Consider the following 23,143-nt stretch of genomic DNA (forward strand, 5'->3'; position numbering starts at 1 on the left):
GCTGCTCAGGCTGGAGTGCAGTGGTGCATTCTCGGCTCACTGCAACCTCTGCCTCCTGCGTTCAGGCGATTCACCTGCTTCAGCCTCCTGAGCATCTGGGATTACAGGTACATACCACCATGCCCAGCTAATCTTTGCATTTTTAGTGGAGACGGGGTTTTGCCATGTTGGCCAGGCTGGAGCTTTTATTTTTTATTTTTGGTCTTTTCAAGTGGGCCAGAGTCCTTTTTATTTTTTTCTCATCCCCTTATATAAGACAGGAAGGCCAGAGGGGGCTTAAACTGTCCAATTGCCGTATCCTTTATTCTTTATGTGTTTTCTTTCACAATCTGGGAAGTATTCTTTAAATAGTTGTCAAATAGTTATTTAGAAGAAAACTTAGGTACTGTTGGGGATGACAGAAGAGGGAACACCTTTCAATATACTGAGCATTTCATCCTAAAATTGCATAGTGAATTTAGCAAACATCATGTACTTAACCAGATCCACCTTCCTTTGGAGACCACAGTGGTTTCAAATGTCCACAAATTATTTGATACTCTTCCTTTCAGGAGATGGAGCTTCCCCTTCTATTTGAGTGTAAACTGGACTTAGTGAGTCACTTCCGATGAATAGAAAAAAAAAAAAGAAAATGTGATTTCAGAAATGGGGTCATAAAAAGCACTGCAGCTTCTTGCTTGCAATCTCACTTGCTTTTGGATCACTCAGATGAGGACACCCAGGAACTGGTGAGAAACTGAAGCTTTCTGCCAAGATCTAGTAGGAAATGTAGCTGTCTGTCATTAGCTGTCAGTGGGCTATCTTCAAGTGGATCCACTAGTGCTGGCCTTGAGATGACTGCATGCTGGCTGACATGTTTGCAGCCTCATGAGATACCCTGGACAGAACCACATAGCTAAGCTGCTCCTGGATTCCTGACTCTCAGACTCTCAGACACTGTGTGAGATAATAAATGTTTGTGTTTTAAACTATGTAATCCAGCTATTTAAAATATATCTATGATGACTTAAGCATATTCCCCGGCTGTCTTATTTTACTACACATCACACCATCTCTCTCTCTCACACTCACACACACAGACACACACACACACACACATCCCTCTGTTGATTTCCAAAATATTTACTCAAATCTAATTTCTTACATATTATAGTTTTGCCCATCTCATTACATTTTAGTGCTATTTACCTGTTAGAGTTGGCAATCAGATCAATTTGACTGGGTAATCCATCCCTTAATGTGCCTCTCTTTGGGGTAGAAGAGCAATACAGTACTATTTAGGAGTGGGATTTAAGGCTTTTCACCAAGGCTAGAGACTGGCCCTGGGAGTAGTGAACCCTAGAGCCAGGAAATGAGTCCCTAAGAGCCCCGAGGTAGGCTTCATGTCTTCTTTCTTCAGTTCTTGTATTATTATTCAGAGGGAATCTAGGGAATCTAGTACTTGATATACAGTAAGTAAGAGGATGAAGAAAGGCAGCATAGAGACAGGGAAGTGAGGATGGCATCCTTTCCAATGACTTTGCCTTGGTGACTAAATGATGTTGGAGGCTTAGTGAAGTGTGGACTCTGAGGTATCACTATATATCCTTTCATTCAACAGATATTTACTGAGCATGCACTATGTGTCTGTCAGGCACTGTTCTAGGTGCTGAGCACATAGTGGTAAGTACACACATCCCCTCACTCTGGACAACTTATATTCTGGTGGTTGTGAGGTTCATTCAGGTCAGGTCCTTGTCATGGCCCAGCCACAACCTACCCCAGGCAACTCACAGTTGCAGCAAGGATCTTTGTACAACTCTCCATCTCCACAATCTCTATTCGCTAAAGGTGACTCTGTGAGAGGAGAAATTCATTAATAAATTTCAAACAAGTTGTTCTTTAGAGAAAGAGCTTCCAAAACTGATCATAAATTCTGGAGGCTGAATATCCTGTGATGTATTCATGTATCAGTATGTCAGTCCTAAGGTCATTTTATATAATAGAGAAAAAAAAAAAAGAAAAATAAAGAGAACCGGAAACCAAAATCTGAGAATGCAAATGAAGTGTCATTTGTTCAAGAAAGAAATAATGTCAGAACCATGGACATTTACAAAGATTCAGGTCTTTGTGATTAAGACTGTGCCTGGAAGGTAAATATGTGTTCTCTTAGGGAGACTCTGGGAGGCTAAGGAAATTAGTTCTTGTTAGTTTCTTCTTGACAGGCCTGGGCAGAGACTGAGGCCTGCAGAGCCTGCTTTTCACTTCACTACCTGTGACAAAACAGTAAGTAGGCTTGTGCATCAGTTAGAGTCCTGTTGCAGGAAGCATAAACCATGCAAGCTATTATAAACAAAAAGATGTTGAAACGATGTAATTAAGTGTTCACAAAATCACGAAGGACTGTAGAAGCAGGCACTAAGCTGTGTCTTTAGGAATGACTCTCAGAACAAGATTATTGAAGTAACCCACCAGGGGTACTTCTGTCTCTGCAAAAGTCAGGAAGGTGAGGGATCAGGAGGTCACTCCCAGGCCTGCAGCATTCACAAACTCCCCACTGCAATAGTGATCCAGGGTTCAGAAAGCCACTGATGCTGGGGCCGATGCCTGTCGGCAGCAATGTAGCTAGTGGCCAGACACTGGATCACAGATTTGTTTTGTTTTGGTTTTCCCACCACTACTACCACAACAGCCTCTTGAAACCTGTGAAGCTAGTCTCTAGATGCTGGAATGCTGCTTCAGGAAAACAACATTGCCACAACCTTACTGGCACTGCATACCCACTAATTCAGCATCTTGCAGGTAACATAGGTTCAGCCAATGAGACATAGCAGATTTCTGCATGAAGTGGGATGGGATAGACGGCTTCCAGAAAACTTCGGCTTTTCTAAAAAATAGGATGGATATTTCTGGTTCTTGCCTCTTTCTCTTTCTTCTTACCTTGAATGTGAATGTGATGTCTGGAATTGCTGAAGCCATTTTGTGACCTACATTGTTAGAATCAACATGATCTGGAAGGAGACATTAAAAATGCACCACTCTGGACCACTTGCTTTGAACCTCTTGGTATGAGACACATAAAAAGATGTATCTTTGTTACTTTAAGCCACTGTTTGTCCAGAAGGAGTTGGAGTATTGGCAGTTGAAAGCACTCTGAATGGCTACAACATGTTTTGTCTACCTATCTACCCCTTCGTTTTCTTTCTTCTCTTTCCTCTGTTCCTTCTCCCTCTCTTTCTCTATCCACTCTTTCATCTGTGTGTCCATGCTTGTGAGGTGGGGAGATGGTACCAAGAGGTTGCACTGAAGGAATACATCACTGTGCACATTTTTGTTTCCACTGGAGGTCATTTATCTCCTAGAGACATAGCTGAATGGGCCCTTTGGAGCCACCAGGCCTCATGCAGTATATCAGCAGTAATACTCTAGTCAACCCTGACTCCTACATTTGTGTTATTCCTGATAGAAAACACTGTACTATCCCAACTGTGAGGTTGTTTCTCTGTGTATCTATTAGGTTGAAACACACAGATGAAATTGCTGATATTTAACCATTTTGACTGCTAAAATAGTATTACATTTATGTGGTGCAACTTAAGATGATGCTTAGTCATGGAGGATAATGGAAAACTCTGAAGCCCCAATGAAGCTAATTTATAATCCAAAGAACTATTATCTATATCAAGTCAAAGTGATCCATGTCTGGTTCCTCTTTTCACGTCAGCATTGGGGCATCTCTTTGGGTCATCCGAAAAGTTCAGTCTCATGCTTCAAAAGGAACTAGCAATGAACACTTCTAGGTCAAATCTTTCACTTTTTGTCATCTCAACTCAATCTGAAGCTAAATTTTATTGTAGTGTTAAGTAGACTATTATTTACTGTAATCTCAAGGATCTACACTGAATTGCCCTAAGTAAATTGTGGGCTATAATGGTATGGAGCAGAGCATTACTATGTATGCTGTATTAGCCAAACCATATCATGTGCTTTTTTTCTGGAAAATTCCTTAGTAAATTGCTTGGGAAGAGCTTACTGTAGACCCCTTGCCCCATCCCCACCATAGGTAGTAGAATCACCCATGAATATGGTAGAGGATCAAAAGAGGGACATTGATGTTAGTGACTGTTCTGCCCACTGGGCATTTATCCTAGGACACCGATATATCCATTGTTCCCCAGGGATTCATTGGCCCTATGACAACTGGAATGGTCAGAAATGATCATGATCTCTAACTCTGGTTTCTTTTTTCAGTTATGTTTCCGAGCCTCTGTACTGCGCAGATAAAAATTATTTTTTTCCCTGGTGGGTTATGAATGGCACAAGTGTTTCCCAAGTTGGGATTTTTTTCTCCTTTGCTACCACTGCCAATGTATCTGACAGTTACAAAAGGTACCAAGGGAAGGTTACCAGAGTTCCAATTCGGTTAACACAACTAACTGACTATTGTAACTTGTAGACATTACCAATGGGAATTAACACTTCTGAAAAAGTTTTATTTTTTCTCCCGAAGAAGAGATGGGGAGGAAAGGTACAGCATTAATTAGAAGTTGGAGAAATGTCAATATTCAGGAGCCAGTGTTTACAACATTAGTTAATTGTTGAGTTGGAGAAATTTGTTCCATTGACAAAACTCCTTGGGCAGAGATTCCGTCTGTTTTGCTCTATCCTGTATCTCTTGTGCTTAGCACAGGGTCTGGCACATAGTAGATGTGAAATAAATATTAGCTTATTAGACAAGTGAATGAAGGAGTAAAGTGGTTATGTGGTATCAAAGTTCTATAGAACTTTAGCCAGTCCTCAGAACTTCTCCATGTTTCGCAGGAGAGGAGTCTCATTTCCACAAGTTCCCAATAGGTCTATCTGTGTAGTGGGGCTAAGTATTTTATTCACATGGTAACTCTCCGGTCTACTTCATGAACCATTACTCAGTAGGCAATGTGGTGGTGGTGGGGGGTGCCTGGACTGATCATTTAAGTCATCCCTTTAGATGGTAGTCTTCTGGAATAATTGATCAATGTCTCCAATTTCCATGCTCTTCCCTGCACTTCCCAAAGATGGTGACCGGGTACAGAAAAGGGAATGTTCTTTTTCCCATGTGGGTCTCACAGAAGCCCTACTGACTTTCTCCCTTTTTTTTAGAGACGGAGTCTCACTCTGTCACTCGGGCTGGAGTGCGGTGGAGCGATCTTGGCTCACTGCAAGCTCCGCCTCCCGGGTTCACGCCATTCTCCTGCCTCGACCTCCCGAGTAGCTGGGACTACAGGTGCCCGCCACCATGCCCGGCTAATTTTTATATTTTTAGTAGAGATGGGGTTTCACCGTGTTAGTCAGGATGGTCTCAATCTCCTGACCTCATGATCCACCCACCTCAGCCTCCCAAAGTGCTGGGATTACAGGCATGAGCCACCACGCCCGGTGGAAGCCCTATTGACTTTCATACCACCTGCTTTCTGAACTTCTCTCAGGGTCTGAGGAAACATATTTCCCATTTGGAAACAGAGATTACAAGTTAAGCTAGATTTCTAAGACCCTCTCCCAAACCGAGTTGAACCACCACATTCACTTTGATGGGATGATTCCTGGGTTATATAGGCAGCCCAGAGAGGAGGGATCAGGACACACAAATGTAATTGATTCCATTTCTCTTCAGTCTGCCTTTTCCTTCACACAACTCTTAAGAGAGAAGGAACAAATTATCCTGTAATTTATTTCCTTCTTTTTCCCTTATCTATCATTCAGTAGGTATCTTACATTGGACAGGGCTATGTTTCAGCAACAAATAGAAGCCAGACTCTCAGTGGCTTGATATAATGTAGGACATATCCACAGTACACTGTGCACTGTGGGGTGCTCTGCTATATACCATCACTCAGGGATCTTGCCTGACAGAGGCACCACCAGCTTGTAGCTGCACCAGAATAGGTTTTGTAGACTTTCCCACATGTGGACTTTTCCACACTTCCCCACATGTGGAGATCTCACACTCACACTTAAATACTTTTTTGTCTTACTAAATTATGCCCACCTGGGAATAATATGTCACATACCTGAGTCCTAGGGATGAAAGGCTGCATGGGAGAGATGTTTTAAAGGAAAAACTAAAATGCATTAAATTAATGCTGGCAAAAGATTATTGTCATTATATTCATCAAATAGAAAAGGTAGGATTTTGTTTGTTCCTTATAGTATGAAAAATACAAAATTATGAAAAAATGTATTGATATGATTTGGCTCTGTGTCCCCAGCCAAATCTCATCTCAAATTGTAATTCCCACATATTGAGGGAGGGTCCTGGTGGGAGGTGATTGGATCAGGGGGGCCATTTCCCTCATGCTGTTCTTGTGACAGTGAGTGAGTTCTTATGAGAGTTGATGGTTTTACAGTGTAGCCTATCCCCTTTGCTTGCTTACTCTCTCAACACCATGTAAGATGTGCCTTGCTTCCCCTTCACCTTCTGCCATGATTGTAAGTTTCCTGAGGCCTCCCTAGCCATGTGGAACTGTGAACCAATTAAACCTCTTTTCTGTATAAATTACTCAGTCTCAGGTAGTATCTTTATAGCAGTGTGAAAACAGATTAATACATGTATTATAAACTGAAAATTTGCGGTTAAGTCAGGAGATGGCAGAGGAAAGTAAAACATTTCTCATATCAACAAAAACCTGCCTATTCTGGTCTACTTACCATTCTCTTACCAATTAATGGGACTTGTAAGAAATACATGCAGCAGCTCTTCCTTAGAATTTAGGAAACCTTTGCAGGCAGGCTCAAATGACAACTCTATTATGTAAGTGTCTGGGAATCTTTTGGGGATTTTAAGCAAAGGTGACATGAGTACTGTTCAGAACATATTTTCTTGATGACTGTGGGACATTGTATGATCTTTAATTATATACAGTGCTTCTGGGGCTACTGGCTATGAGGAAGATTCACCTTGGCCCACATGGTCCCGATAGTACTGCTGCTCTGGTTTACATGCATGTGTTTTACTGGAACAGGTCTAGGGATGTGCCATAAGGAAAGGAGCAAGAGCTCTTCATGGGTAGAGCAACCCCAGAACTGTTCTATTTCTATTAGCTGTGACCTGGAAATCCAATGTGGCATCCGTCAATTGAATTCCACAATCCAACAATTGTGATTAATTAAGTAATTGTCAGTTGTGAGTAAAATAGGAATAAACTTCATTAAATGAAAAGTCTGAAAGTTTCTAGTACTAATTAAGTGTTAAACCTTTTACTTTTTCCTTCTTATTCCAAGTTTTCTTTTTTTCATTATGTCCTGGTTGTTCCCCATTTTTTGAATAATGGCAACACTTAAAAATGTGACTTCCCATTTGGGGCCATGAAAAAATACTGAACAAATGCTAGGAGGCATTGTACTTTTATTGCAAATTAAGCAGTTCAACAGATAGGAAATTCAGAGAAAACAGAGAAATAGCCATAAGGCATGAAGCAGAATTGTCTTCAGAGCTGGTCTTTCATGTTGCGGATTTCCTTCCCAGTAACTTTGTCCTGTTGAAGAAGAACTTCAACTCTATTTATGGGGCTGGGGGCCACATAAACTTGCATCGTATAGTTCAATGCCCACCAGTCCAGAATATTGGGTTTGATGTAGATACCTTGATACACAAACCAGATTTCTTCTGGGGGCAGCACAGAGTCCCACATGTACCCATCTCCAATCTCTCCCACAACGGACTGGCTCTTACCAAGCTTGCCTCCATAGGAATACTGCTGTTGCCCCAGGACAATCTTGGGGTGAGCTCCCACAGAGGAACCCTGCCTTAGCCGCATCCTCACCTACAGCTTCTCATTGACCCAGAACTCGGCAATGCCTGAGGAGGAATCCCAGTTGGCACAGATGTGCACCAGGATGGGGAAATTCTCATAGACCTTGAAGAAAACCTTGTCACCCCCAATGATAAGATTGTACCCTCCAATTTGAGACTTAAAAATGACTATGTCTTTGCTCTTGGTCTGGATGCTGTAAGAGAAGAGGCTGTAGCTACGGGAGAGGTCAGTATAAGCATGAAGACATGCAGTAAAGTTCTGCAGAGGTTTCTCCAGCTGTGTGATCAAGCTCACACGAGCACTATTCGATTCTTTAGGAAAAACAAACACCTTCCCAATCATGCCTGTGAGAGAAAAAAAATATAATAATCTTCACCTGAAATGTGAACAGGAAAAAAATCACAAATTCAATTTTATATTCGGTAATCTCTTGTCTTTTCTTCCTACCATCTGTCCCTGACACCCCCACCTATCTTACTCCACATAGTCGTATACCCTTGACCTCCCTACTTGTCTGAGCAATGGCTTCCAGGAGGCTTGTAAGGACAGAAACCCCAAACAGCAGTTTGTCCATGTTCTTGGCTTGGGGCTCTTACAGCAGCAGCAGTGACCGGGATGAGGGTAGCAGACAGCACAATGGTTGTGCCCACCCAGCTTCTAAGTTAACGATGTGGAGACTCACATTTTTAGGCCGCAGGCTATTCAGGGTTTATATGTACCTTGGGTGAGGATAGGGGAGGAAGAGCACCAATAATGTGTGAATGATTTGCCAACCCTGCCTCCTTGGTGTCAGCAATCAGAGCTGCTGATGGGGAAGGAGTGGTGAGATCCTGGGCTGGAAAATCAATGGGAGTTATTTATTAGACACAAGTGACTGCTAGAACTCCAAGTCCTGTGACCCAGATTTTGCTGCTGGAAAGACAGTGGTTACAGAGCTGCAGTATTATGGATGAAATGAGGGGCTGGGCTGGCCATGTCAAGGGGGCATCATGCTACTCTCCATGCTGTCTGAGGACCCTGTGTTCTTCCATGAGCTCCTGAGCCATGTGGAGGATCTCCCTAAGCTTGGGCCTCTAACAGGCTGAGGAAACAAGGCCTCTTCTTTCTTTTTTGTTCTGTGAAGTAGTTGTCTGTTTGTAGAACATTCTGGGATTCTGCTTTCTGATATAAACATTGAAAATCTATCCCCTCCCCTCATTAATTTAGTGTAATATGCCAGCATTTTGTTAAGGAAATTCAGAAAATTGGAGGATATCCCCTCCAGTTTCTGAGGAATTGTTCTGACTATCTCTCACCTGCCTCCCTCCCTTTCCCTTTTCATATTATGACTTGCCTTCCCAGATACTCAGCCATCGTTCTTAGAGAGGTCAGCAGTTGACTGACAGTTTTGTTATCTTCTGACTCCAGCCATTTAAGGCAAAGTTTAAAAATCATATATGGTGACACTCTCTCTTTTCTTTTTCAGTGAAATAACATTTTATTAAATTCAATATGTTGCTCCCAGTGCTTAAGATTTTTTTCGAGATTGATTTTTGCCACCCACCATGCTCATTATTACTTCTAGTTTCACTGCATCAGGTGATACGAAAACCTGTCCTCTATATATTCTTATTTATTTATTTATTTATTTATTTTTATTATACTTTAAGTTCTGGGGCACATATGCAGAATGTGCAGTTTTGTTACATAGTTATATATGTGCTGTGGTGGTTTGCTGCACCCATCAACCCGTCATCTACGTTAGGTATTTCTCCTAATGCTATCCCTCCCCCAACCCCCCCCCCCCGACAGGACCCAGTGTGTGATGTTCCCCTCGCTGTGTTCATGTGTTCTCATTGTTCAACTCCCATTTATGAGTGAGAACATGTGGTGTTTGATTTTTTGTTCTTGTGTTAGTTTGCTGATTATGATAGTTTCCAGCTTCATCCATGTCCCTGCAAAGGACATGAACTCATCCTTTTTTATGGCTGCATAGTATTCCATGGTTTATATGTGCTACATTTTCTTTATCCAGTCTATCATTGATGGGCATTTGGGTTGCTTCCAAGTCTTTGCTATTGTGAATAGTGCTGCAATAAACATACATGTGCATGTGTCTTTGTAGTAGAATGATTTATAATCCTTGATACTCTCTTAACATGCATGCATGAACACATTCATTAAACACACTTTCTGTGAATGTCTATTGTGTGCCATGCATTATGCAGATTTTATTTTCTTGACTTTCTTGCTGGACTTTAACAATGACCCCCATGTCTCTTGTGGTTAAATGGTCATGAATGGAGTTATAACTCAACCTTGCTTTTTTCCCCCAAATATCAAACTGAAATGTTTTAACCCTAGAAATGTATTATTCCATTTATTTTACTTTTTAAATTCTGTTAATCTGCTCTACATCTTATTGTGATTACTCTATTCCTGAACACTCCTCTTTTTTTTTTTTTTTTTTTTTTTTTTTTTTTTTTTTTTTTGCCAGCACTTCATCCACTCTTCTTCATCTTTCCTCCCAACATTCTTGGATGAATTTTCCTGAATCAGTAACTGCCACCCATAATCTTTTTTCCTCATGTTCTAATCTTTAGAGTGGGTCATACCTCGTCACTTTCTCAAAACAGTTCCCCATTTTGTCATTTCCCTGAAAGTCTGAGTGAGGTTTACAGTTGGAGTTTGCTTAAGTTACCTCTAGTGTCTCGAAAGAAATGCAGAATCATTATCCTGGGATCTGAAGCCATTCATAATTCTTTCCCAATATACTGATCTGATCTTGCTTCCTTCACAAGTCCTGTTGTGTGGTCAAACTTGTCTACATATAAATCCTGTTACATGCCCTGGGTCTCTCCTTTTAAAAACTTTGATCCATTCTCTTCTTTATAACTGAAATAGCTTTCAGACATATCTCTCTGCTTCCAAAACTCCAATGCTTCTTAAAATTCTGTTTCATGTGCCATCTCCATGAAGTCTCTCCTGATCGAATAAATTAGGATGTTTTCATCTTCTGAATACCATAGTGTTGAAGTGCAAAGGTTTTGGAATTAGACAAACCTGGAATTCAAATCTAGCTTTCTCATTTTATAAATGTGGACACTTAGGAAAGCATTCAAACGTTTTGAACCTGTAGTTCCTCATATGTGAAACAGGAATACCCCCACATTCATGGGATTTGAGTGACTTGTAATGTACTTAGTACAGTGCTTTGAAGCATGGGAAGTGCTTTAACATCATGGTTGTTATTATGAAATTTCTCTGGTAATTACAATATTCTGCTTCATATTTTAGGTATTTATATATGTAACATGGTGCCATCTAAACGCCCTTACAGATGGGAAGATCCTTAAAGTAGTTTGTCCTTCTTTTCATTCCATCCACCACATAACCCTTTGTTTTATACTTAGTAGGGACTTAGTATACATTTTGTTGAATTAAATAAGCAGTAATGCAAATCTGTATAGATTTTTTAAAGTGACAAGATAATTAAGGGAAAAGAAAGGAAAATACTCCCTCTGACTCAAGCCCTTTACAACACACATTCCCATGGAATAAAGATTTTTTTATAATTATGGTGAGAACACTTAACATAATATCTACTCTTCTGACAAATTTTTGAGTGCACAATATGGTATTGTTAACTACAGGCACAATGATATACAGCAGATCTCTAGAACTTGCTCATATTGTATAACTGGAACTAAACAGCATCTCTCCATTTCTGTCTCTCTCCAGTCACTGGCAACCACCATTTTCCTCTGTTTCTATGACTTTAACTATTTTAGATTCCTCATGTAGGTGAAATCATGACTTATTTTACTTAGCATAATGTCCTACACATTTTAAATTGTTTCTATATCTTGGTTATTGTAAACAATGCTGCAATGAACACTGAATGCAGATATCTCTTCAAGATGCTGATCTGGATTCTTTGGATATATACCCAGAAGTGGGATTGCTGGATCATGTGGTAGTACCATTTTAATTTTCTGAAAATCTTCCATTTAATAAACCTACTATTTTTCAAAACAATCGCACCATTTTACATTTCCACCAACATTGTACAAGGGTTTTAACTTTCTCACATCCTTGGTAATATTTGTTATCTTTTTTTAAAAAATAGTCATTCTAACATATGTGAGGTGATAGATGATTTTGGTTTTGATTTGCACCTTCCTGATGATTAATAATGGAAACAAGTTGAAAGGACAGCAAAGCTAGCTTAAAGGAGATCCCACTGACCACACTTGCAATAATTTGAACACTAATGTAAGTAATTAAGGTAATTACAAATCATTAAATAAAATAGTAAACCATGAATCCAAAATGATATAGATAAAAATATTTAAAAGTTTGAAGAACAGGATATTTAGTTTCAAACTACCTCCCTGAAAAAATTTATTAATTTAAAAGAGAAAAAGTGACTTCAAAAGAGAGAATCTTTTGATTTATATAATCTTAATCAAGTTATTAAGCAAACATCATTAGAAATAGGATAATTCAGAATCACATGCCTCTTGATAGCATGCAATGAAAAAAACACAGCATTCCTTCTGTCCTACCAACAACTCATAACATAAATCTAGTCATAAGAAAATATCTGAAGGTAAAAATTTAGGAATATTCAACAAAATAACCAGCCTGTAATCTTTGGAATTGTCCAGGTAATGAAAGGTAGACAAACACTGAGGAAGTTTTCTAGTTTTAAGGAAGTTAATAACAATAAATGAAAACTTTGAATTTTGAGCTTTTTTTTGGTTATAAAGAAAGTGTTTGACACACCTGGAAAAACATTGACTGGGAATCTGAGGATTACATAGTAATAGTTAATAAATGTTTATTTTCTGATTTGATGATTGCTCCATAGTTACAAAGGAGAATGTCCTTGTTTGTTGGAAATACTAAGATATTTGAGGGTGATGACCTTTGTGTCAGCAACTCACTCTCTAATGGTTTAAAAAGGAGTTACTGTACTTTGAAGTTGTCTTTAAGTTTGAGAAAAATAAAAAAGGAAAATTTGAAGAGAAAAAATAGCACTCAATCTTGCCTGGAAAGATAAATGAGCCATAGTCAAGGAGAAAGTAAGAGAAATTATTTAGGTCATGGAAAAAAATGAGAATGAGCATTTTCACAGCTTCTAAATGAACACTCCTATTGGGTGATCAGTCACTCTGAGGAGACTATCCTTCTCAGAAACAATGTTCTTGATCAGGTGGAAGGAGAGGTAATAAGAGGTAAGAAAAGGTGAGGTGACGGGGCTGTAATTGTTCTACTCTTTCTTTTCTGGAATAAGTCATTGTTTCTCTCAAAGCTTTGGGGGAAAGCAATAAAGGGTAAGCAGAAATCAGAAGGGGATGTATTGGAATTGTGATGTGGAAAACTGAACTTTATGTCTTAATTTATGTTATACGACACTAAGTTTTTAAGTATGATAGTGATTCTTGATTTAGTGTCTTTGTAATTTGATCGCCTTTTATATAAGATAATTTCCTTTTTCCTAGGAAACACTCAGTAACATATTTAAGACTACAGGGGCATGATGACTCCAACTTACTCTCATGTAATTTAGAGATAGAAATGATGAAGCAAATGAGACAAAAAGTAAACAATTGATGTATCTAGGAACAGAGTATGCAGGAGTTACTTGTATCATAGTTGCAACTTTTTCATAAGTTTGAAATTAAAAAAATACAAATGTAAAAACAATGTTGGGGGAGGAAGAATTAGTGATGATATTGCTTCTGTCAGATAGAAGAGATGAAACAAACAGGACAGGTGAAAGGCAAAGACCATGGAGATGACTGAAGATTAACTAAAGGATTTATGAATATGCTTCAGATAACTTCTAAGGTCTTAAGGGTTATGCAAGATATCAAGGTCACTATAAACTTGAGGAACGACTGAATTTAGGGGTTACTGGATTGAAAACATGAGGTAGAACAGGATTTGGGGACAACTCAAGAATTCATTATTCTGACTTTTGTTGAAATGCTGTGGAAGTTTAAGGACATTTAACTGTACTGAATGGAAGCAGGTGCCACAGTTGATATGACTACTTGATTATGATCCCCCTGTGTACGTGCACTAAATCAAAAATGCACAATCTTAAGCTGATGGAATGGTCTTATGGAATAAAAAACAATTACAAGTCTTCACACCATTCCATAACTTCCATGTAGTAAAGAGAAAAATAAACAGAAGTCAAATGGAAAAATTAAAACATTTGCAACTGTCTGAGAAGAACTTTGAGTGATATGCAGGAGAAAGGAACTGCATCAGGCAAGAAGAGTTGGCATTGTGCAAATATAGGGAACTCTGGATGCCAAGAACTTGACATACCCCATGAAAAGTCTCCCAGAAAGAGTCTAACTGCTAATACTCAGGCTATGATTTTCTCAGAAAATCTATACTGCTGAAATGGAATTAGCTAACAAATTGATGTCTTTGGAAAATACCAAATTTTACCTACTCACATAGTGCCCTCTGCCTTGGAAACACTACAGAGGTTAATCTACAATCTTTTAAAAATTTTAATTTAATTAAATTTTAATTTCTAGGATACATGTGCAGGATGTGCAGGTTTGTTATATAGGTAAATGTGTGCCATGGTGGTTTGCTGTACCTATCAAGCTACCACCTAGGCATTAAACTCACATGCATTAGCTACTTATCCTGATGATCTTCCTCCCCCCATCCCCTAACAGGCCCTAGTGTGTGATGTTTCTCTCTGTGTGTGCATATGTTCTCATTGTTCAGCTCCCACTTATAAGTGAGAACATGCAGTGTTTGGTTTTCTGTTCCTGTGTTAATCTGCTGAGAATGATGGCTTCCAGCTTCATCCATGTCCCTGAAAAGGACATGATCTCATTCATTTTCATAGCTGCCTAGTATTCCATGGTACCACATTTTCTTCATTCAGTCTATCATTTGGGCTGATTTAATGTCTTTACTATTGTGAACAGTGCTGCAATGAACATACATGCAATGAACATCTCTTTCATTTGACTTATATTCCTTCAGTATGAGGTATATTCCTTTGGGTGTATACCCAGTAGTGGGATTGCTGGGTCAAATGGTATTTCTGGTTGTAGGTCTTTGAGGAATCACCACACCGTCCACCATGGTTGAATTAATTCACATGCCCACCATCAGTGTAAAAGCATTTCTATTTCTCCACAGCTTCACCAGCTTCTGTTGTTTCTTGACTTTTTAACAATCACCATTCTGACTGGCATGAGATGGTAGCTCATTGTGATTTTCATTTGCATTTCTCTAATGATCAATGATATTGAGCTTTTTTTACATGTTTGCTGGCTGTATAAATGTCTTCTTTTGAGAACTCTTCATATCCTTTGCCCATTTTTTAGTGGGGTTGTTTGTTTTTTTTTCTTGTAAATTTGTTTAAGTTCCTTGTAGATTCTGGATATTAGACATTTATCATACGGAAAGATTTCAAAAATTTTCTCCCATTCTGTAGGTTGTCTGTTCACTCTGATGATAGTTTCTTTTTGCTCTGTAGAAGCTCTTTAGTTTAATTAAATCCCATTTGTCAATTTTGGCTTTTGTTGCAATTGCTTTTGATGTTTTTGTCATAAAATCTTTGCCTGTGCCTATGTCCTGAATGGTATCACCTAACATTTCTTCTAGGGTTTTTATAGTTTTTAGTTTTACATTTAAGTCTTTAATCCATCTTGAGTTAATTTTTGTATAAGGTATAAGGAAGGAGTCTACTTTAAATTTTCTGCATATGGCTAGCCAGTTTTCACAGCACCGTTTATTAAATAGGGAAGGCTTTCCCCATTGCTTGTTTTTGTTAGGTTTGTCAAAGATCAAATGGTTGTAGACGTGCAGTCTTATTTCTGAAATCTCTATTCTGTTCCACTGGTCTATGTGTCTGTTTTTGTACCAGTACCATGCTGTTTTGGTTACTGTAGCCTTGTAGTATAGTTTGAAGTCAGGTAGTGTGATGCCTCCAACTTTGTTCTTTTTGCTTAGGATTGCCTTGGCTATATGAGATCTTTTTTGGTTCCATATGATTTTTTTTTTTTTTTTAGACACAGTCTTGCTCTGTTGCCCAGGCTGAAGTGCAGTGGTGTGATCTCGGCTCACTACAAGCTCCACCTCCTGGGTTCATGCCATTCTTCTTCTTTTTCTTTTTTTTTTCTTTTTTTTATTATACTTTAAGTTCTAGGGTACATGTGCACAACGTGCAGGTTTGTTACACATGTATACATGTGCCATGTTGGTGTGCTGCACCCATTAACTCGTCATTTACATTACATTAGGTATATCTCCTAATGCTATCCTTCCCCCATACCCCCTCCCCACAATAGGACGCGGTGTGTGAAGATATCCTTCCTGTGTCCAAGTGATCTCATTGTTAAATTCCCACCTATGAGTGAGAACATGCGGTGTTTGGTTTTCTGTTCTTGTGATAGTTTGCTGAGAATGATGGTTTCCAGCTTCATCCATGTCCCAAAAAAGGACACAAACTCATCCTTTTTTACGGCTGCATAGTATTCCATGGTGTATATGTGCTACATTTTCTTAATCCAGTCTATCACTGATGGACATTTGGGTTGATTCCAAGTCTTTGCTATTGTGAACAGTGTGGCAATAAACATACATGTGCATGTGTCTTTATAGCAGCATGACTTATAATCCTTTGGGTATATCCCCAGTAGTGGGATGGCTGGATCAAATGGTATTTCTAGTTCTAGGTCCTTGAGGAATCGCCACACTGTTTTCCACAATGGTTGAACTAGTTTACAATCCCACCAACAGTGTAAAAGTGTTCCTATTCTCCACATCCTCTCCAGCACCTGTTACTTCTTGATTTTTTAATGATTGTCATTCTAACTGGTGTGAGATGGTATCTCATTGTGGTTTTGATTTGCATTTCTCTGATGTCGAATGATGATGAGCATTTTTTCATGTGTCTGTTGGCTGTATGAATGTCTTCTTCTGAGAAGTGTCTGTTCATATCCTTTGCCCACTTTTTGATGGGGTTGTTTGATTTTTTCTTGTAAATTTGTTTGAGTTCTTTATAGGTTCTAGATATTAGCCCTTTGTCAGATGGGTAGATTGCAAAATTTTTCTCCCATTCTGTAGGTTGCCTGTTCACTCTGATGGTAGTTTCTTTTGCTGTGCAGAAGCTCTTTAGTTTAATTTGATCCCATTTGTCAATTTTGGCTTTTGTTGCCATTGCTTTTGGTGTTTTAGACATGAAGTCCTTGCCCATGCCTATGTCCTGAATGGAACTGCCTAGGTTTTCTTCTAGGGTTTTTATGGTTTTAGGTGTAACATTTAAGCCTCTAATCCATTTTGAATTAATTCTGGTATAAGGAGTAAGGAAAGGATCCAGTTTTGGCTTTCTACTTATGGCTAGCCAATTTTCCCAGCACCATTTATTAAATAGGGAATCCTTTCCCCATTTCTTGTTTCTCTCAGGTTTGTCAAAGATCAGATGGCTGTAGATGTGTGGTATTATTTCTGAGGGCTCTGTTCTGTTCCATTGGTCTATATCTCTGTTTTGGTACCAGTACCATGCTGTTTTGGTTACTGTAGCCTTGTAGTATAGTTTGAAGTCAGGTAGCTTGATGCCTCCAGCTTTGTTCTTTTGGCTTAGGATTGTCTTGGCAATGTGGGGTCTTTTTTGGTTCCATATGAACTTTAAAGCAGTTTTTTCCAATTCTGTGAAGAAAGTCAATGGTGGCTTAATGGGGGATGACATTGAATCTATAAATTACCTTGGGCAGTATGGCCATTTTCACAATATTGATTCTTCCTATCCATGAGCATAGTATGTTCTTCCATTTGTTTGTGTCCTCTTTGATTTCACTGAGCAGTGATTTGTAGTTCTCCTTGAAGAGGTCCTTTACATTCCTTGTATGTTGGATTCTTAGGTATTATATTCTCTTTGAAGCAATTGTGAATGGGAGTTCATTCATGATTTGGCTCTCTGTTTGTCTGTTACTGGTGTAATAGAATGCTTGTGATTTTTGCACATTGATTTTGTATCCTGAGACTTTGCTGAAGTTGCTTATCAGCTTAAGGAGATTTTGGGCTGAGACGATGGGGTTTTCTAAATATTCAGTCATGTCATATGCAAACAGGGGCCATTTGAGTTCTCCTTTTCCTAACTGAATACTGTTTATTTCTTTCTCTTGCCTGATTGCCCTAGCCAGAACTTCCAACACTATGTTGAATAGGAGTGGTGAGAGAGGGCATCCCTGTCTTGTGCCAGTTTTCAAAGGGAATGCTTCCAGTTTTTGCCCATTCAGTATGATATTGGCTGTGGGTTTGTCATAAATAGCTCTTATTATTTTGAGAGACTTTCCATCAATACCGAATTTATTGAGCATTTTTAGCATGAAGGGCTGTTGAATTTTGTCAAAGGCCTTTTCTGCATCTATTGAGATAATCATGTGGTTTTTTTCTTTCGTTCTGTTTTTATGCTAGATTATGTTTATTGATTTGCATATGTTGAACCAGCCTTGCATCCCAGGGATGAAGCCCACTTGATCATGGTGGATAAGCTTTTTGATGTGCTGCTGGATTTGGTTTTCCAATGTTTTATTGAGGATTTTTGCATCGATGTTCATCAGGGATATTGGTCTAAAATTCTCTTTTTTTGTTGCATCCCTGTCAGGCTTTGGTATCAGGATGATGTTGGCCTCATAAAATGAGTTAGGGCGGATTCCCTCTTTTTCTATTGATTGGAATAGTTTCAGAAGGAATGGAACCAACTCCTCCTTGTACCTCTGGTAGAATTCAGCTGTGAATCCGTCTGGTCCTGGACTTTATTTGGTTGGTAGGCTATTAATTATTGCCTCAGTTTCAGAGCCTACTATTGGTCTATTCCGGGATTCAACTTCTTCCTGGTTTAGTCTTGAAAGAGTGTAAGTGTCCAGGAAATTATCCATTTCTTCTAGTTTTTCCAGTTTATTCATGTAGAGGTGTTTATAGTATTCTCTGATGGTAGTTTGTATTTCTGTGGGGTCAGTGGTGATATCCCCTTTATCATTTTTTATTGCATGTATTTGATTCTTCTCTCTTTTCTTTATTGGTCCTGCTAGTGGTCTGTCAATTTTGTTGATCTTTTCAAAAAACCAGCTCCTGGATTCATTGATTTTTTTGAAGGGTTTTTAGTTTCTCTATCTCCTTCAGTTCTGCTCTGATCTTAGCTATTTCTTGCCTTCTGCCAGCTTTTGAATGTGTTTGCTCTTACTTCTCTAGTTCTTTTAATTGTGATGTTAGGGTGTCAATTTTAGATCTTTCCTGCTTTCTCTTGTGGGCATTTAGTGCTATAAATTTCCCTCTACACACTGCTTTAAATGTGTCCCAGAGATTGTGGTGTGTTGTGTCTTTGTTCTCATTGGTTTCAAAGAACATCTTTTTTTCTGCCTTCATTTCGTTATGTACCCAGTAGTCATTCAGGAGCAGGTTTTTCAGTTTCCATGTAGTTGAGTAGTTTTGATTGAGTTTCTTAGTCCTGAGTTCTAGTTGATTGTACTGTGGTCTGAGAGACAGTTTGTTATAATTTCTGTTCTTTTACATTTGCTGAGGAGTGCTTTACTTCCAACTATGTTGTCAATTTTGGAATAACTGTGATATGGTGCTGAGAATAATATATATTTTGTTGATTTGAGGTGGAGAGTTCTGTAGATGTCTATTAGGTCCACTTGGTGCAGAGTTTTCAATTCCTGGATGTCCTTGTTAACTTTCTGTCTCATTGATCTGTCTAATGTTGACAGTGGGGTGTTAAAGTCTCCCATTATTATTGTATGGTAGTCTAAGTCTCTTTGTAAGTCTCTAAGGACTTGCTTTATGAATCTGGGTGCTCCTGTATTGGGTGCATATATATTTAGGATAGTTAGCTCTTCCTGTTGAATTGATCCCTTTACCATTGCGTAATGGCCTTCTTTGTCTCTTTTGATCTTTGTTGGTTTAAAGTCTGTTTTGTCAGAGACTAGGATTGCAACCTGTGCTTTTTTTTGTTTTCCATTTGCTTGGTAGATCTTCCTCCATCCCTTTATTTTGAGTCTATGTGTGTCTCTGCACATGAAATGGGTCTCCTGAATACAGCAAACTGATGGGTCTTGACTCTTTATCCAATTTGCCAGTCTGTGTCTTTTAATTGGACCATTTATTCCATTTACATTTAAGGTTAATATTGTTATGTGTGAACTTGATCCTGTCATTTTGATATTAGCTGGTTATTTTGCTTGCTAGTTGATGCAGTTTTTTCCTAGCATAGATGGACTTTACATTTTGACATGTTTTTGCAATGGCTGGTACCTGTTGTTCCTTTCCATGTTTTGTGCTTCCTTGAGGATCTCTTGTAGGACAGGCCTGGTGGTGACAAAATCTCTAAGTATTTGCTTGTCTGTAAAGGATTTTATTTCTCCTTCTCTTATGAAACTTAGTTTGGCTGGATATGAAATTCTGGGTTGAAAATTCTTTTCTTTAAGAATATTGAATATTGGCCTCCACTCTCTTCTGGCTTGGAGAGTTTCTGCCAAGAGATCTGATGTTAGTCTGATGGGCTTCCCTTTGTGTGTAACCCGACCTTTCTCTCTGGCTGCCCTGAACCTTTTTTCCTTCATTTCAACTTTGGTGAATCTGACAATTATGTGTCTTGGAGTTGCTCTTCTCGAGGAGTATCCTTGTAGCATTCTCTGTATTTCCTGAATTTGAATGTTGGCCTGCCCTACTAGGTTGGGGAAGTTCTCCTGGATGATATCCTGCAGTGTGTTTTCCAACTTGGTTCCATTTTCCCCAGCACTTTCAGGCACACCAATCAGACGTAGATTTGGTCTTTTCACATAATCCCATATTTCTTGGAGGCCTTGTTCATTTCTTTTTACTCTTTTTTCTCCACACTTCTCTTCTTGCTTCATTTCATTCATTTGATCTTCAATCGCTGATACTCTTTTTTCCAGATGATCGAGTCAGTTGCTGAAGCTTGTGCATTTGTCACGCAGTTCTCATGTTATGGTTTTCATCTCTATCAGTTCTTTTAAGGACTTCTCTACATTGGTTATTCTAGTTAGCCATTCGTCAAATCTTTTTTCAAGGTTTTTAGTTTCTTGGCACTTCATTCATAGTTCCTCCTTTAGCTCTGAGAAGTTTGATCAACTGAAGCCTTCTTCTCTCAAGTTGTCGAAGTCATTCTCCATCCAGCTTTGTTCCATTGCTGGCAATGAGCTGCATTCCTTTGGAGGGGGAGATGAGCTCTGATTTTTTTAATTTCCAGCTCTTCTGCATTGCCTTTTTGCCCATCTTTGTGGCTTTATCTGCCTTTGGTCTTTGATGATGGTGACGTACTGATGGGGTTTTGGTGTGGGTGTCCTTTCTGTTTGTCACTTTTCCTTCTAACAGTCAGGACCCTCAGCTGTAGTTCTGTTGGAGTTTGCTTGAGGTCCACTCCAGACCCTGTTTGCCTGGGTATCAGCAGCAGAGGCTGCAGAAGATAGAATATTGCTGAATAGCAAGTGTTGCTGTCTGATTCTTGCTCTGGAAGCTTCGTCTCAAGGGTGTACCCCACCAGGTGAGGTGTGAGGTGTCATTCTGCCCCTAGTGGGGGATGCTTCCCAGTTAGGCTACTCAGGGGTCAGGGACCTACTTGAGCAGGCAGTCTGTCCGTTCTCAGATCTCAACCTCCGTGCTGGGAGATCCACTGCTCTCTTCAAAGCTGTCAGATGGGGGTATTTACCTATGTGGAGATTTCTGCTGCTTTTTGTTTAACTATGACGTGTCCCCAGAGGAGGAGTCTACAAAGACAGGCAGGTCTCCTTGAGGTGTGGTGGGCTCCACCCAATTCGAGCTTCCCTGCAGCTTTGTTTACTTACTTAAGCCTCAGCAATAGTGGGCACCCCTCCCCCAGCCTAGCTGCCGCCTTGCAGTTAGATCTCAAACTGCTGTGCTAGCAATGAGGGAGGCTCCGTGGGCGTGTGACCCTCTGGGCCAGGTGTGGGATATAATCTCCTGGTGTGCCATTTGCTAAGACCCTTGGTAAAGCGCAGTATTAGGGTGGGAGTTACTGGATTTTCCAGGTGTTGTGTGTCTCAATTTCCTTTGGGTTGGAAAAGGAATTCCCTTCCCCCTTGCACTTCCCAGGTGAGGCGATGCCTTGCCCTGCTTCAGCTCTGACCAGCGCCAACTGTCCGACATGACCCAGTGAGATGAACCCGGTACCTCAGTGGAAAATGCAGAAATCACCCATCTTTTGTGTCGCTCACGCTGGGAGCTGGAGGCTGGAGAGTCCCACTATTTTCATGAGTAGCTAACTCTGTCTCCATGGCAAATTGAGTTCCAATTATAGTACAATAAGAATTCCAGATTCTTCCTACTCTTCAATCACCTAGTGTGTATTGAAGGATTCTCTGAGTGAATTGTGTGAAGGACTGAGAAGATTTAGCCCTGGCACATTCTTTCATAGTGTTTACAATCTAATTTGGGAAAGAAGACTGACACACGGGAGAAAACAGACAACAATGCAAGATAACATGGACTGGGCCACAGCATATGGTACAAGGAAGAAGGCAGTGGTGTGTTGGTAGATTTTTAACAACCAACTCTCCAGGAAATAAAAATAGTCCTGATACTGATGGTTGATTTCTGAGTTAACACTATTTCTCTATAGCAGATTTTAATCTACCCAGATGATACTACAGAATATGGAGCTGAGAAAGAATGGTAGCAATCTTCTCTGGTGAGCTGGTGCAAACTGCCTCCAGCACACCATTCGGTATAGGCTTTGTGAAAGAAAGAGAAGTGAGGAACAGGGTTGTTGTGAGATGATTTCGTGAAGATGGTAGGCAATGAGCTGAGTCTTGAAATACTCCTAAGAAACAATTTTTAACCATTAAAAATAGATCTAATTTGGTCGTTTAAAAATTCTGTATTTAAGCAAAGAATAAGAATATGATTTCATTTGGGAATTTTATGTTAAGATTGTTCTGTGAATGATAAGGATGTGCTTCCAAGCATGGAGGACTTGGAATCTGGATGGGCAATGGGGAGTGGAGGACAACCCAGGTAAGAAGAAAAATATGAACACAGGCACAGCTTTGACAATGGGTATTGGAATGTTCCTAGACCCTGGGAAGGTTGGCTTTTTTTTGCAGTAGAGGAGATAGTGAAGATGGCAGATTTGCTGTGTAAGAATAGTCTGATAGTTCAGGGCCTTATCAGCCCAGCAGAGTTGTACTTACCAGACCAGAGAAGTGATATATGATTAGTATATTAGAACTTAGAGACAATCTTGTTTAAGCTCCTTATGTAGCATTTGAGGCCATGGAGACATATTTGCCCCAGACCACATGTTTTATTTTGACATTGACAGACTCCAGATCAGGTTCCAGATTTCCCAAGTCCCAGCCAAT

Source organism: Chlorocebus sabaeus, chromosome 20 (assembly GCF_047675955.1).
Source record: "Chlorocebus sabaeus isolate Y175 chromosome 20, mChlSab1.0.hap1, whole genome shotgun sequence".
Classification (NCBI taxonomy): Eukaryota; Metazoa; Chordata; class Mammalia; order Primates; family Cercopithecidae; genus Chlorocebus; species Chlorocebus sabaeus.